Source organism: Cebus imitator, unplaced genomic scaffold (assembly GCF_001604975.1).
Source record: "Cebus imitator isolate Cc_AM_T3 unplaced genomic scaffold, Cebus_imitator-1.0 Scaffold92, whole genome shotgun sequence".
NCBI classification, from domain to species: domain Eukaryota; kingdom Metazoa; phylum Chordata; class Mammalia; order Primates; family Cebidae; genus Cebus; species Cebus imitator.
In genome coordinates, this window is record NW_016107407.1 from 11,614,961 (window position 1) to 11,629,560 (window position 14,600).

Genomic DNA, 14,600 nt, shown 5'->3' on the forward strand with positions numbered 1-14,600 from the left:
TTTTGTATTTTAGTAGAGATGGGATTTCACCATGTTGGCCAGGCTAGTCTTGAACTCCTGACCTCAGATGATCCTCCTGCCTCAGTGTCCCAAAGTGCTGGGATTATAGGCTGAGCCACCACCCCCAGCCTGGGTTTCATTTCTATGTGTGACCCCTTCTGGGCTAGTATCTCCCCACAATGTCCTAATCCTATCAAGTTTCAACACACTGAAGCCTAACATTTGCCTTTTCCTTAAGACTTTGTAACAAGTCCCCTGCATGTGTTGGTGACAGCCTCTGCTTTCCAGGGCCCTATAGATCTTCTCCCTGAGTCTCATGATTTCACTGTTAGCACCTTTGGAATTGGCCTGATCATCCTTTGGCCTGTTCAGAAAGGATGGGACTGGAAGTTTTCTTCCTACTCGAAAATTCCAAGTGCTTTCCAACCCTGTTGATTTGGTTTAGGTGTGTGTCCAAGTCTCAACCCCCAATGTTGATGGTGGGCCTAGTGGAGATGTTTGGGTGATAGGGGTGAATCCTTCATGAATGGCTTGTTGCTGTCCTCATGGTAAGGAGTGCATTCTCACTCTGTTAGTTCACTTTATTAGTCCACGTGAAATCTGTTTGTCTAAAAGAGTCGGGGGCCTCCCCTCTCTCTTGCTCCCTTTCTTGGCATGTCACTTGCTGGTTCGCATTCACCTTCTGCCATGATTTCAAGCTTCTGGAGGCCTCATCAGGAGCAGATGCTGGCACTATGCTTCATGTACAGCCTGTAGAACCATGAGTCAAAGAAACGTCTTTTCTTTATAAATTACCCAGTCTTGAATATTTCTTTATAGCCATGCAAAGGGATGAATACACCTGTCTATTCCAAATCCAGCTACCATCACTTTTCAGCATGAGAACATCTTCTTGAACCATCTTGAGTGATATCACTATTAAATGATTCATTGTACTTTTGGGCCTCCCTGACCCCCTCCCCACATATATCTCTGGTTTTGTGACTGGATGCTTCAAGACCTGTCTGGAAATCCTTTCTGTTGAAGTCAGTCCTCACCAAAGAGAGAGAACATTATGGCATTCCAAATACGAAGCTTGGGTAAGTGAACTAGCTCTTCTGAGGAACCAAAGCTTCTGGATTCTGCTTTTGTAACTGCCTGAGCTGCCTGACTGTTCTTTGGCTGCCCCAGTGTAGGAGGCGGCTTTTGGGACTCTCCTCCCTCGGTCTGGTTCAAGGCCACAGCCTGTAGTAACCCTGTTCTTGGCTGGCCTTCACCTGGGCTCTAATGAGAAGTTCTACCTGCTAATGTATACTTGTTTTCTGGCAGGATTTGACACCAGTGGCTGCCCATGCATGACTGCTCCTTCCATCCATAGCTGAGGGCTGGCTCTGAGGATCTCCTGTGCATTCCTGGTTCAGCAATGCCTGCCTTCCAGCTGCCTCACATCTCTCTGAGTCTATTCTGTTTTCCAAATCCCAAAGGCATAGCTGACTTTGCTTTTTTGACAGCACATGAAATCTCCATATTTACTAGTTCTTTCTTGTAGCTAACCTAAATTCCTCCTATGGGCTTTAAACAAACTTCTTGCAGTTTTGAACATGGAAACAGAGATCATCTATAAGGGAATACCCTCCTTCATTTCTTCATAATCCTTAAGAAGAACCTCATGTTACAAGAGTTCTGTGCATGTCTACCTGGGGTTTTCACCCTGAGCTGGTGATACTAATCAGCCCTGACCACCTTTCCAGGAAACTACGCTCCACCTCAGAAGCTGGGGTGATTAGTGTCTTCCTAGCGTATCAGCATGTTGGTGTTGCAAATATGGAGTGTTTTTTCCCAAAGTTCTATCTGCCTTCCAATCTGCAAGATGTGAGCAAATATTTTGGTGACAATTTATATCCAACTGAGGGTGTAAAGGCATCAGGTACCCCAAGACAAAAAATTGCCTCCCAAGAAGAAAATGCTACAGGCTTTGGCAGGGCCCTGGCTCTCCTTGAGACAGTAGTGATCATTAAGAACAACTGCTAACACTTGTTATGCACTTACTATATGCCCAACACTGTCCTAAGTCATTCATCTTTCATGGTGATGCTACAAGGTAGACACCACTATTATCTCCAGTTCACAGATGAGCAAACTGAAACTCTCAGAGGCCCAGAAACTCACCCTAGAGCTCACAGATACTAAGTACAGGAGCAGGAATTAAACTCAGTCAGTCTGGCCCTAGAATTTGCCCTCTTCTCAACAAAGCATAAAGTCTGGCCGCCATCCACGTGTACAGTGTGTGTGAACATAGAATAGCTGTTTAGTTACAGCAGTGACCTGGGAAGACTGCCTCTGTCATCTTGGATGCTGTGTGCCAGACCTCAAAATGCGCTGTACTTGGGTGGCTGCAAGAGTCCGCAGAGAGGATGTGTGCATGAGTGTCGTGTCATGGGAATCCAGCAGCTCTGATCTGGGAGAACAACATCCTGTGTTGAAGAGCAGATGGAAAGGCAGCAGCCTGGAGGATGTGAGCAGAACAGCTTCCTGTGTGCAACCAGCAAGCCTCCAAAAAGGTTAGCAAGGAAACATGCTCCAGGATGTCTGCGTCTTCTCCTGAGGTGTAACGTGCCTGAGCAAGGTGTCTGCTGGGCTTCTTGAAATTTCTCCTTTGCCTTGCCTGCTGATCTTGCTTTCTGACCAGATGTCAAGACAAACAACTTGGTAAGCTTTGTCCAACTCTGACTCCAACTCCTCCTCCCCTTCCCTCCCTCCCTCCCGTCCATTCCCCTTTCTCCTCTTCCTCCTCCTCCTCTTCTTCCTCTCCTTCTCCTTCTCCTTCTTTGACAGGCCTCACTCTATTACCCAGGCTGGAGTGCAGTAGTGTGACTGCAGCTCACCACAGCCTCAACCTCTTGTGCTCAGGTGATCCTCCTGCCTCAGCCTCTTAAGTAGCTGGGACCACAGGCCTGTGCTACCATGCCTGGCTAGTGTGTGTGTGTGTGTGTGTGCATGTGTGTGTGTGTGTGTGTGTGTGTGTATTTTTTGTAGAGTTGGGGTTTCACCGTGTTGCCTAGGCTGGTCTTGAACTCCTGGGCTCATCTGCCTTGGTGCCCTAAAGTGCTGGGATTACAGGTGTGAGCCACTGCACCTGGCCAGCTTTGTCTGACTTCTAAGCTCACCCTGCCAGAAGACCCCCACTTGTTATGTAACCCAGGAGAAATCACTTCACTTCTCAGGGCCAAATCACCTTGAAAAAAGTATTGTGGCAACTACCCTGTTTATAGCACAGGGTTATTCCAACCATCAAGTGGGATAACGAATACAAAAGACTTTGACAATTGTAAGAAAGCATATGAATTAAAGGTAATAATTTTATTAGTTATAAAATACCCATGTCCTGCTTCACCCTGGCTTAATCCCAGTTTTTCTACTTTTTCCTGCCTTAAGATTGGCTTGATATCCTAGCAGAATGTTCTATAGCAAACTTTTTCTGTAATGGGCCAAACAGTAAATATTTTCAACTTTTTGAATTGTAGGGCCTCTCTTCAACTATTCAACTTCACCACTGGAGTGTGAAAACTGTCATAGAAAAAATGGCAATGAATGGGCAAGGCTGTGTTCCAATAAAGTTTTATTTGTAAAAACAGGTGGCTGGACAAATTGACTAGTATTTTATTGACACCTGTTCAATAGCAGCCAATTAAAACCATTTATGAATGCTAACATTCTGATTCCTGTCTCCTTGCCCAATACTTGTTATACAGATTTTTTGCCTCCATTTGTGTGTAGATGGGTGAACTTTGCTATGGCTCCAAACCTAGATGTGAACAATTTCTTAAATTTATTTCACTCTACTATTTGGACATTATATTACATTGACAGACTTGAAGTAAGTGTCATGATGGTCTCCAAGAACAGCCAATATTGATTCTAACTTAACTGTAAAACATAGTGGGGAGAAGCACAAGGTCCACCTCTTTGGCTACTTGTAGTATATCATGCTTTGCCATTTTACACTGACAGTTACTTTATATGGGTGGCCACATGTAGGGAGGCATGCTGTGAGTGCTTGATAACTGAATTTGCGGTCTGCATTTATTCTGTACAATGTTCATGCTTCCTAAATTCAAGACAAAGGCTTGTAAGTTCAGATTCCTCAATTTTCTAGTCAAGTGCTAAAGAAAGATTTCTTGATTTACCAACTCTAATTTCTAAGAACCCTTTAAAAAGCATTTTTTATGATTTCAGTAAAAGTTGCTTTATACCATGATGTCACCCATCTGTGCTTCTATATTATAAAAGAATCTTAAAATTATTTAGGACATGCTTCATTATGTTATAAAATTGTCAGTGCCAAGAGGAACTTTTTTGGGTTTTTATTGCAAAACACTCCCTTACATAGAAGGCTGAGCGACTTATCTGAACCAACAGTGGATTTAGAAGCAGTTTGAAAAGTTGTACAAAAATGTGTTAGACTGCCAGGCTGGGATGGAGGCTGGAGTTTTGTAGTCACAGTTTTTCCATGTGCCATTTTAAGAATTATCTTGGCTCTCAGTGCAAGTTAAAATTTTATATTTGAGAGTAGAATCCTGAAGTAAAAATAAGCTATTTCTTAATAGGGTGGTCTCCAGTGATATTATTGAAAGTAATTTAAAGCATTAAAGGATGGCAACCTAAAAACACTGGGTAACTTAGAAGTTATTCTTATGACTTATTAGTAATAATAGTAATATGCATTCAGATGTATCCATGAAGTTTTAAATACTTGTGAGTCTAATGGGCATGACCTCCTACTTTAAAATGCAAGTGAGGCAGTGATGGAGTCCCCTCCCTCTCTTTAAAGGATCCCAGTGAGACTTACATAGTTCTGAGACAGAAAACAAACAGATAAAACTCATGAAGAGGCCGGGCACAGTAGCTCATGCCTGCAATACCAGAACTTTGGGAGCGGGATCACTTGGGCCTAGGAGTTGGAGAACAGCCTGGGCAACATAGTGAGATCCCATTTCTACAAAAAAATACAAAACGTATTCCCAAGAAGTAGTCCCAGCTACTTGGGAGGCTGAGGTGGGAGGAATGCTTGAATCCAGGAGGCCGAGGTTGCAGTGAGCCAGGAATGCACCACTGCACTCCAGCCTGGATGACAAAGCAAGACTCCATCTCAAAAACAAAACAAAGTAACAAAACTATGAAGACTTAAAGGAGTTAAGTAACACTGCAATGATTATTTGGCAATCAAATGAGTTTATCAATTCTTTGACTGTAACTTGTAAGAGTGATGGGGTTTCATTTAGTTTTCTTCCTCAACTTCTTAGTTATTATAAAGCATCCAACACATTGGATTTTCCAGGTTACTAAAAGCCAAATATTAAAAAAAGAAGGTTATTTCATGAATTGTAGGCACCTGTGGAAACGTAGGATGACATGTAGTTCAACATACGTCTGCTAATTTTCTGAGCTACCTACAGAAATCCTTTGTTGTATCCAAGGTTCTGATTTAACGGCAGTGGGAGGTATGAGAAACCATGAGCAAAAATGAATAAACCTAAGAATGTGTTTAGCTTCTAGGACAATTCTACATGTTAATTAACTTTTGATGAAGGATGAGGACAAAGTAAGTCCATTAAACATTTTGAAAATCATGTGATCATCAACAAAGGAAACACAAATGTTTTTAAATGTGTTTAAAGATTCCATTTCCATTTTCCCTCTTTACTCAAACTACATAAATTTTACACATAAGTGATAAAGAAATCAGACACATGCACACAAATAGTGAAATTAAGAAATGGCTTTTTGAAAGTGAAATTGCACAGCTTTAAAAATTATTTAAGGCCAAGAAACGTATAAAAAGATGCTCAGCAGCCGGGCATAGTGGCTCGTGCCTGTAATTCCAGCACTTTGGGAGGCCATGGTGGGCGGATCATTTGACTCCTGGAGTTTGAGATAAGCCTGGGCAACATGGTAAAACCCTGTCTCTATGAAAAATACAAAAATAGCTGGATGTGGTGGCGTGTGCTGTGGTTACAGCTACTTGCGAGGCTGAGGTGGAATGATTACTTTAGCCTGGGAGATCAAGGCTGCAGTGAGCAGTAATTGTGCCACGGCACTCCAGCCTGGGAGACACAGCAAGACTCTGTCTCTAAATAAATAAATAAATGCTCAACATCACTAATCATTAGAGAACTGAAACTCAAAAGCACAATAAGAATCCACATACATGAGAATGGGTATCATAAAAAAAAATAACAAAAAACAAAGGCAACAGAAAATAAGTGTTGATTAGGATGCGAAAAAGTTGGAACCCTTGTGCACTGTTGGTGGGAATATAAAATGGGATAGTGGCTGTGGAAAATGGAATGGTAGTTCCTCAAAGAATTAAACTTAGAATTACCATAAGATCCAGCAATTCCGTTTGCTAGGATATACCCAAAAGAAATGAAAGCAAAGATTCAAACAGATATTTGTACAGCCATGCTTGTAGTGGTATTATTAACAAGATCTAAAAGGTAGAAACAACCTTAGTGTCCATGGATATATGAATAAACAAGATAGATGGATAAATAAAATGTGGCAGAAACACAATAGAATATTCTTCAGCCTTAAAAAGGAAGGAAAGTCTGACATGTGCTACAATGTAAATGAAGCTTGAGGACCTTATACTATGTGAAAAAAGCCAGTCACCAAGGGACAAATACTGTATGATCCTATTTATGTGAGGTTCCTATAGTTACCAAATTCATACAGACATAAATTAGAATGGTGGCTGTCAGGTACTAGGGAAGGGAGAAATGGGGAGTTCATGTTTAATGGGTACAAAGTTTCAGTTGAGGAAGATGAAGAAGTGTCAGAGACAGACGGTGAGTATGGTTGCATAACTGTATTAGTCCATTTTCACACCGCTACAAAGAACTGCCCGAATCTGGGTAATTTATAAAGGAAAGAGGTTTAATTGACTCACAGTTGCACACGGATGAGGAGGCCTCAGGAACTTACAATCATGGTAGAAGGCGAAGGGGAAGCCAGGCACTTCTCACGTGGTGGCAGGAGACACAGAGCGAAGGGGGAAGTGCCACTTTTAAACCATTAAATCTCATGAGAACTCCCTCATTATGATGAAAACATCATGCAGGAAATCACCCCCATGATCGAATCACCTCCCGTCAGGTCCCTCCCTTGACATGTGGGGATTAAAATTTGAGATGAGATTTGGGTGAGGACACAGAGTGAAACCGTATTAACAACAATGTGAACAGACATGATGCCACAGAACTGCACACTTTAAAATGCTCAAAATGATACATTTTATGTTATGCCTATTTTGTCACAATATAAATTATTTGAATTCATATTTTCATGTAGTTGGTGTTTGAACTTCTTATGAAATGAGGGTTAGACAATGGTCCACTCTCTCCCTCTAGCTTTCTGCAGCCTGGGCAATGACTAGATGCAAGCTGTGCTTTCACAAGGCAGGTTTAAGAAGATGACCAGAGTTACTCTGTACCCAGAAGAGGGACGTGGTTTTCTCTCTGAGGCCTAACCATGGCTGCCCAGCAGATCCACCATGTTCCCTTGCATTGTCACACTGCCACACTGCAACACAGAGATGATATAACATGCCTGTGTAAGGGAACTTAAAACTTCTCTCTCTCTCCGCTTTAATGAAGACAAATGCAAATGACCACTCTACGTATCATGGACAAGGCTAGAGATCAATGGTCTTATAAAGACTCTGAGAATATCTTTTCAGAACTTGTCTTCTGGCTCCTTGGTACTCTGGCCCTGGCTTTATATTTTTCTTGGAGATCACTTCTTTCTTGAGAGGTGTAGTAAATCCTTCTTAAAATTGGGGGGGAATTTTCCTCCAGTTGGCTTCAGAATCCCTGCTAGCAAATCCTCTGCCTTTCCAAAATATGCTCAGAATTATATTACAGAGGGTCCTGAACCAGAGTGTTCCATATTTTCTAAATGAGTAAATAAAGATCCACTGAGCACCCTGCACTTGTTTTTATGAGCAAAAAGCAGCTCACATCAGTCCCTGAATACTGCTTAGAGTAGATGAAAGGAAGAATTTATGGCGTAATGTGTGAGAATAGTCTATACCTCTCATATCTCTGTAGGCTCATGTTCACAAAACAAGACAATGCAGATATTTATGTAGAAAAATAAAGCACTATCTATTTTAAAGAGAGGTTTGATGTTCCTCCTCCTTTTAGACAGTTGTAATTTACAAAACTGAATGAGGCCGTTAAGGTCTGTTTTTGAGATAAAGTACATCCTTAATCGAAAGTAGGATTATTCAGAAAACATTATTTTCTCCCTAAAAAAAAATCATAGACAAAACATTTATCCACTTACTGGCAGCTAGGAAAACTGTGAAATATAAGTTTATTTTTCACATATTCTAATGTTATTGTACAGCCCTTGGCTCCCTATATTTCTTCCCACTTCCTGGACATGTCTTTTATGTCCTCAGGAGACCCCTAATTCTAACCCATTGAAAGCCTGCTTTCTGGAAATAATTGCCAGGGGACATTTATAACTCAGAAAGTTTGTCAGGTTAAAGCAAGAAGTTCATTTCACAAGGATACATTTTAAAATATTCAACGTAACACTTTTTTACATTGGCAGAAAACTATTAGTATAGCACAAATAATACTCATTTAGATTTTTCTATACTCTTCAGATGATTTTGAAATAAAAAATTTAAAATGCAGCAAACATAAAAAGGATACGTGCTAAAATGTAAAGATAATACAAAGAATACACGTGTACCCATTGCCAAGCTTTAGCAATAATACATTTCCCTTTGAAGTCTTTGAAATCTTCTAAGTACCTCCAGTTGGTCACATGCTCCTTAGAACCTGATGGGACAGCTTTCTCAGATTTAATTTTAATGAGTCTTTTATTTTCTTTCATAGTTTTACAAATATGTATATATCACTAATCAATGTATTGTTTAGTTTTGCTTTTGAAAAAGTCTACATAAATGTCCTCAAGTAAGTTGCATTTTTTCTTCTGTGACTTTTTTAGGCTCAGCATTATGTTTTTTGAGATTTACGTATATATGTATCTGATATGCTGTAATTCATTTTCACTTTTTATGGTGGTGCATGGCATGAATATATTATAAGGAATGACTATATTACATTCTATAGCTAATGAACATTTGTTTTTAGTGTTCATATTTTTCCTCATGGATAATCAATCCCATACCATAACCTACCCTTTTCCATACATCTGAAATTTCAGCTTTGTCATTCCATTTTTGTGGGAGTCTTTTCTTGGTTCCCTAATGTTTTGTTTGTCTACTTTTCTATCTCTATCCTTTGCTGTCTTAATGATTTAGAGCTAGATAATAATAAAATAGCAACTATATATTTATATTTATGATATGCCAGCCACTGTCCCAAGAACTTTTCACATATTAATTTATTTATTCCTCATCATTACCTTGCAAAGTGGGCACTATTATTATATAGATGAAGGAATTGATCTCAAAGAAATGGATTGTAGGTACTTAAGCAAGATTTGAAACGTAGACAATCTACTCATCCAGGTTGTGCTATTACCCACTGTGCAAATCTGACTTATTATAAATCATGATTTCAGATTGGGCAATAGGTCTTATTTAGGAGTATCCTGGGTATTCTTAGTCATTTGCTCTTATATACAAATGTTATAAACATCTTCTTATGTTCCGTGCAAAACAAAAACTACTAAAAATATTGATACTTCATTAAGTCTGTAAATAAATTTACAATATTGAGTTTTCCCATCCATCAACATGGTATTTTTCTTCCATTTGTTTAGGTATTCAATAATGTGTTTTTATCATGTTTAATAATATTCTACACATTGTATATCTTTTGTTTAACATAGTCCTAGATATATTCTTTCAGCAACTGTAGACGCTATCATTTTAAAGTTGCATTTTCTGTTTGTTGGTTTATGAGGAAACATAACATGACTTGAAATAGTTTTGACTTGTTTCCGGCAGTGATGGAATAAAAGGAACCAGAATTACCTCTCCTCTTTAAACAGCCAGGAAAACAGATGAAGTATATGAAACAATGGTTTTCAGACATTGCACAATATATGGCACAGGACAGTGACTGCTAAGTGAATAAAAACAAATGTGGTAAGCCCAGTGAATGTCTCGGGTGACTGAAGAGTTTCCAGGTTATAGTGCAGGGAAGGGACATCCAAACGGAGCTCATCAGTCTCTCTGAACTGAGGAAACAGAGTTTCCAGTTTAGAGAGGCAAAGGCATAATTTTCAGTCAGAGGAGGTGCTGCAAAGAGCTATGAAGAAATATGGAATATTTTCTCTGATAACAACAGAATAAAATTAAAAATCAGTAACAGGAAGAGATTTTTTAAAGCCCCAAATATTTGGAAGTTAACCAGCCAACATCTAAATAATCTATGGATTAGAAATGAAAAAAGAAAAATTATAAAACATTTTGAACTGAATGAAAATTAGAATGACATAAAAATCTTAGTGATGTTACTACAGCATGCTTAAAGGTAAGGTTATAGCATTATATTATATTATATAGCTTATACCATAAGTGATTATGTTAGAAAATAAGAAAAGTCTCAAGTAATAATCTAAGCATCCACCTTGAAAAACATCAATCTAAAATAAGGAGAAGGAGAAAAGTAAAAAAGAGCAAAAAAATCCGTGAAATAGATAATAGAAAGCAATGGAAAAAAAAATCAATGCAACCAAAATCTAGTTCTAAGAAAGAACTAATAGACTCAAGCCAGTATAAGACTCAAGCCAGTCTAACTGAGAAATAAAAGGAGAATCACACAGATCACCAATATCAGGAACGAAAGAGAGGACCTAATCATTGAAATAAACTATCATGAATAGCTTTATACCAATAAATTTGACAACATAGATGAAGTTTAGAAATTGTTTTAAGGATAGAAACTACCAGAGCTCAATCAAGAAGATATAGGTAATAGTCCTATATCTATAAAAATTGAATTGGTGATTAAAAATCTAACCAAGATGAAAACTCCAGGCTGAGATGGCTTTATTGGTAAATTTTACTAAACATTTAAGAATAATATAACACAAATTTATTTATACTCTTTCAGAAAACAGAAGCAGATGAATATTTTCTAACAGTCTGAGGCCAGAATTATCATGATACCAAGACCAGAAAATAATATTATAAGAAAATAAAACTACAGATTAAAAGTTATCATGAACATACATGTAAAAGTCTCTAAGAAAATATTAGCAACTTGAAATTAGCAATATATAAAAAGGATAATACATGATGACCAAGTAGGATATATCCCAGAAATGTAAAGTTGCTCTAACATTTGAAAAACGTTGAGAAAAAAGACAATATACTTGCCCATACTATTTCTATTCAGCATTTTACTGATGGCTTTTGCTGATACAATAAAGCAAGAAAAGGAAATAAAATGCATTCCAATTAGGAAGAGAAAGATAAAACTATTGTTATTTATAGATAACTTGATTGTCTATATAGAAAATCCAAAATAATCTACCATAAAGCTACTAGGATGAGTAAATTTAGTAAGATCACAGAAGATGAAGCAAATATACAAGACTAATTGCATTTCTATATTTTAGTAAAGAATAATTGGGAATTAAAATTCAAAATTATCTTTCAGAATAGTACCAAAAAAGTGAACTACTTCGAGATAAGTTTAATAAGATATGTGCAAGAGTTGTACACTAGAAACTCTAAAACTTTGCTGAGGGAAATTAAGAAAGACACAAATAAACGGCGAGATATACCATGTTCATGAATTAGAAAACTACCTATTGTTTTGCTTTTAATTGTTCCCCAATTCATCTGTAGATTCATTATAATCCCAATTAAGATTTTAGCTAGATTTTATGTAGAAAATAGCAAACTGATTCTAAAATTTATATAAAAATGTAAAAAGCTCAAATAGCCAAAAGAATTTTGAAAAGAAAGAACAAAAGTGGAAGATTTAATTCTTCATAATTTCAAATCTTATACAGCTACAGTTGGCAAGAATGTATGTTTAGAATAAGATAAGATATATAGATCAATGGGCCACAACAGAATTCCAGATATAGAAACACACATATGTGTTCAATTGACTTTTGAAGAAGATACCAAAGAAATTTTATGAGGAAAATGATAATCTTTAAAATAAATCACACTAGAATATTTGCATATTCATAGGCAAAACATTAGCCTCAATGCTTATCTCAGACCAAACACAAGCATCTACTCCAAATAGATTATAGACCTAAATGTAAGACCTAAAAAGATTCAAACTTTTAGAAGAAAACATAGGAGAATATTTTGTGACTTTAGGTTACACTGAGATTTCTTAGAACACAAAAAGTGTGAACCATAAAATAAAAAATTATTATATTACACAATTAAAAACATTAGCTCTTCAAAAGCTAAATGTAAGGAAATGCATAAGAAATAGATTGAGACATATTTTCCAAAATATATATCTGATAACAGACTTGCATCTACAATATGTAAAGAGTTCTTAAAAATCAATGTGGTAAGACAAACTGATTAGAGATGGGTAAAATATTTGAAAAGTCAGTTCGCCAAACAAGATTTACAGATTACAGATATGAACATGAAAAGATGCTCAACATCATTAGTTCTGAAGGATATGCAAATAAAAACATTATTAGAATGGCTGAAATGAAAAATACCAAATTATGGTAAGAGTGTGGAGCAAATGAAATTCTCATACATTGCTGGTAGCAATGCAAAATGATACAACAACCATTTAAACAGGTTAGAAGTTTCTTATAAAATTTTATATGGATTTATTTATGACCCATCAATTCTACTTCTAGGTTTTTACTCAAGAAAAATTAAAATTTATGTCTACATGCAGAATTACTCAAATACTCATCATTGGTATATTTATAAAGCCTCAAACCCTTCCCTTATCAAAGTGTGAGAATTCCAGTTTCTTCACGTTTGACTATACTTGGTATTAAAAGTTAACTTTGAGCTTGATCTTACATGAAAGAATTTTACCAAATGGCCAATTCTAACAATACATAGATTCATCTGAATTTTTCAGACAGATAAACAGTAAATAATGGCAGTTTTGTTTCTTTCTACTCTTTATGCTTCTTATTCTTGTCTTACCTTGATGGCTAGGCTCACTAGTAGAATGTTGAAAAGAAATGATGTTAGCAGTTGGGTCTTGCTCTTGACTATAAAGACAATTCCCTCAATATTTCACCATTGGCTCTAATATTTGGTGTAGGTTTTTTTTAATAGATATCCTTTTTTTTCAGATTAAGTATATATCCTTGAGTTCCTGACTGTTAAAAGTTTTGACTGAGATCAACATCATCCTGATACCAAAACCTGGCAGAGACTCAACAAGAAAAGAAAACTTCAGGCCAATATCCATGATGAACATAGATGCAAAAATCTTCAATAAATTACTGGCAAGCCAATTGCCACAGCACATCAAAAAGCTTATCTACCATGATCAAGTAGGCTTCATCCCAGGGATGCAAGGCTGGTTCAACATGCACAAGTCTATAAACGTAATTCACCACATAAAGAGAACCAAAGACAAAAACAACATGATTATCTCAATTGATGCAAAGAAGGTCTTCAACAAAATTCAACAGCCCTTTATGCTAAAAACCCTCAATAAACTAGGTATTGACGGAATGTGTCTCAAAATAATAAAAGCTATTTACGACAAACCAACAGCCAATATCATACTGAATGGGCAAAAACTGGAAGCATTCCCTTTGAAATCTGGCACCAGACAAGGATGCCCTCTCTCACCACTCCTATTCAATATAGTACTGGAAGTTCTAGCCAGAGCAATCAGGCAAGAAAAAGAAATAAAGGATATTCAAATAGGAAAGGAGGAAGTCAAATTGTCTCTATTTGCAGACCACATGATTGTATATCTAGAAGACCCCATTGTCTCAGCCCAAAATCTCCTGAAACTGATAAGCAACTTCAGCAAATTCTTAGGATACAAAATCAATGTACAAAAATCACAAGCATTCCTATACACCAACAACAGACTTAATGGGAGCCAAATCAAGAGCGAACTGCCATTCACAATTGCTACAAAGAGAATAAAATACCTAGGAATACAACTAACAAGGAATGTAAAGGACCTTTTCAAGGAGAACTACAAGCCGCTGCTCAACAAAATAAGAGAGAACACAAACAGATGAAGAAACATTCCATGTTCATGGATAGGAAGAATCAATATTGTGAAAATGGCCATACTGCCCAAAGTAATTTACAGATTCAACGCTATCCCCATCAAGCTACCAATGACCTTCTTCACAGAACTGGAAAAAACCACCTTAAACTTCATATGGAACCAAAAGAGAGCCCGCATAGCCAAGTCAATTCTAAGCAAAAACAACAAAGTGGAAGGCATCACACTACTGGACTTCAAACTATACTACAAGGCTACAGTAATCAAAACAGCATGGTACTGGTACCAAAACAGAGATATAGACCAATGCAACAGAACAGAGGCCTCGGAGACAACACAATTTATCTACAACCATCCGATCTTTGACAAACCTGACAAAAACAAGCAAGGGGGAAAGGATTCCCTGTTTAATAAATGGTGTTGGGAAAG

The 14,600-nt window shown here is 37.4% G+C and overlaps 1 long non-coding RNA gene across 1 annotated transcript in view; it reads left to right on the plus strand.

The window, feature by feature from the left end:
• Positions 1 to 2,394: 2,394 nt before the first annotated feature.
• Positions 2,395 to 14,600, plus strand: part of LOC119472264 — a 25,239-nt gene continuing 13,033 nt past the window's right edge. The window contains exon 1 of the long non-coding RNA XR_005201390.1: positions 2,395 to 2,688. This is a non-coding gene — a long non-coding RNA (uncharacterized LOC119472264). The remainder of the gene's footprint in view (positions 2,689 to 14,600) is intronic.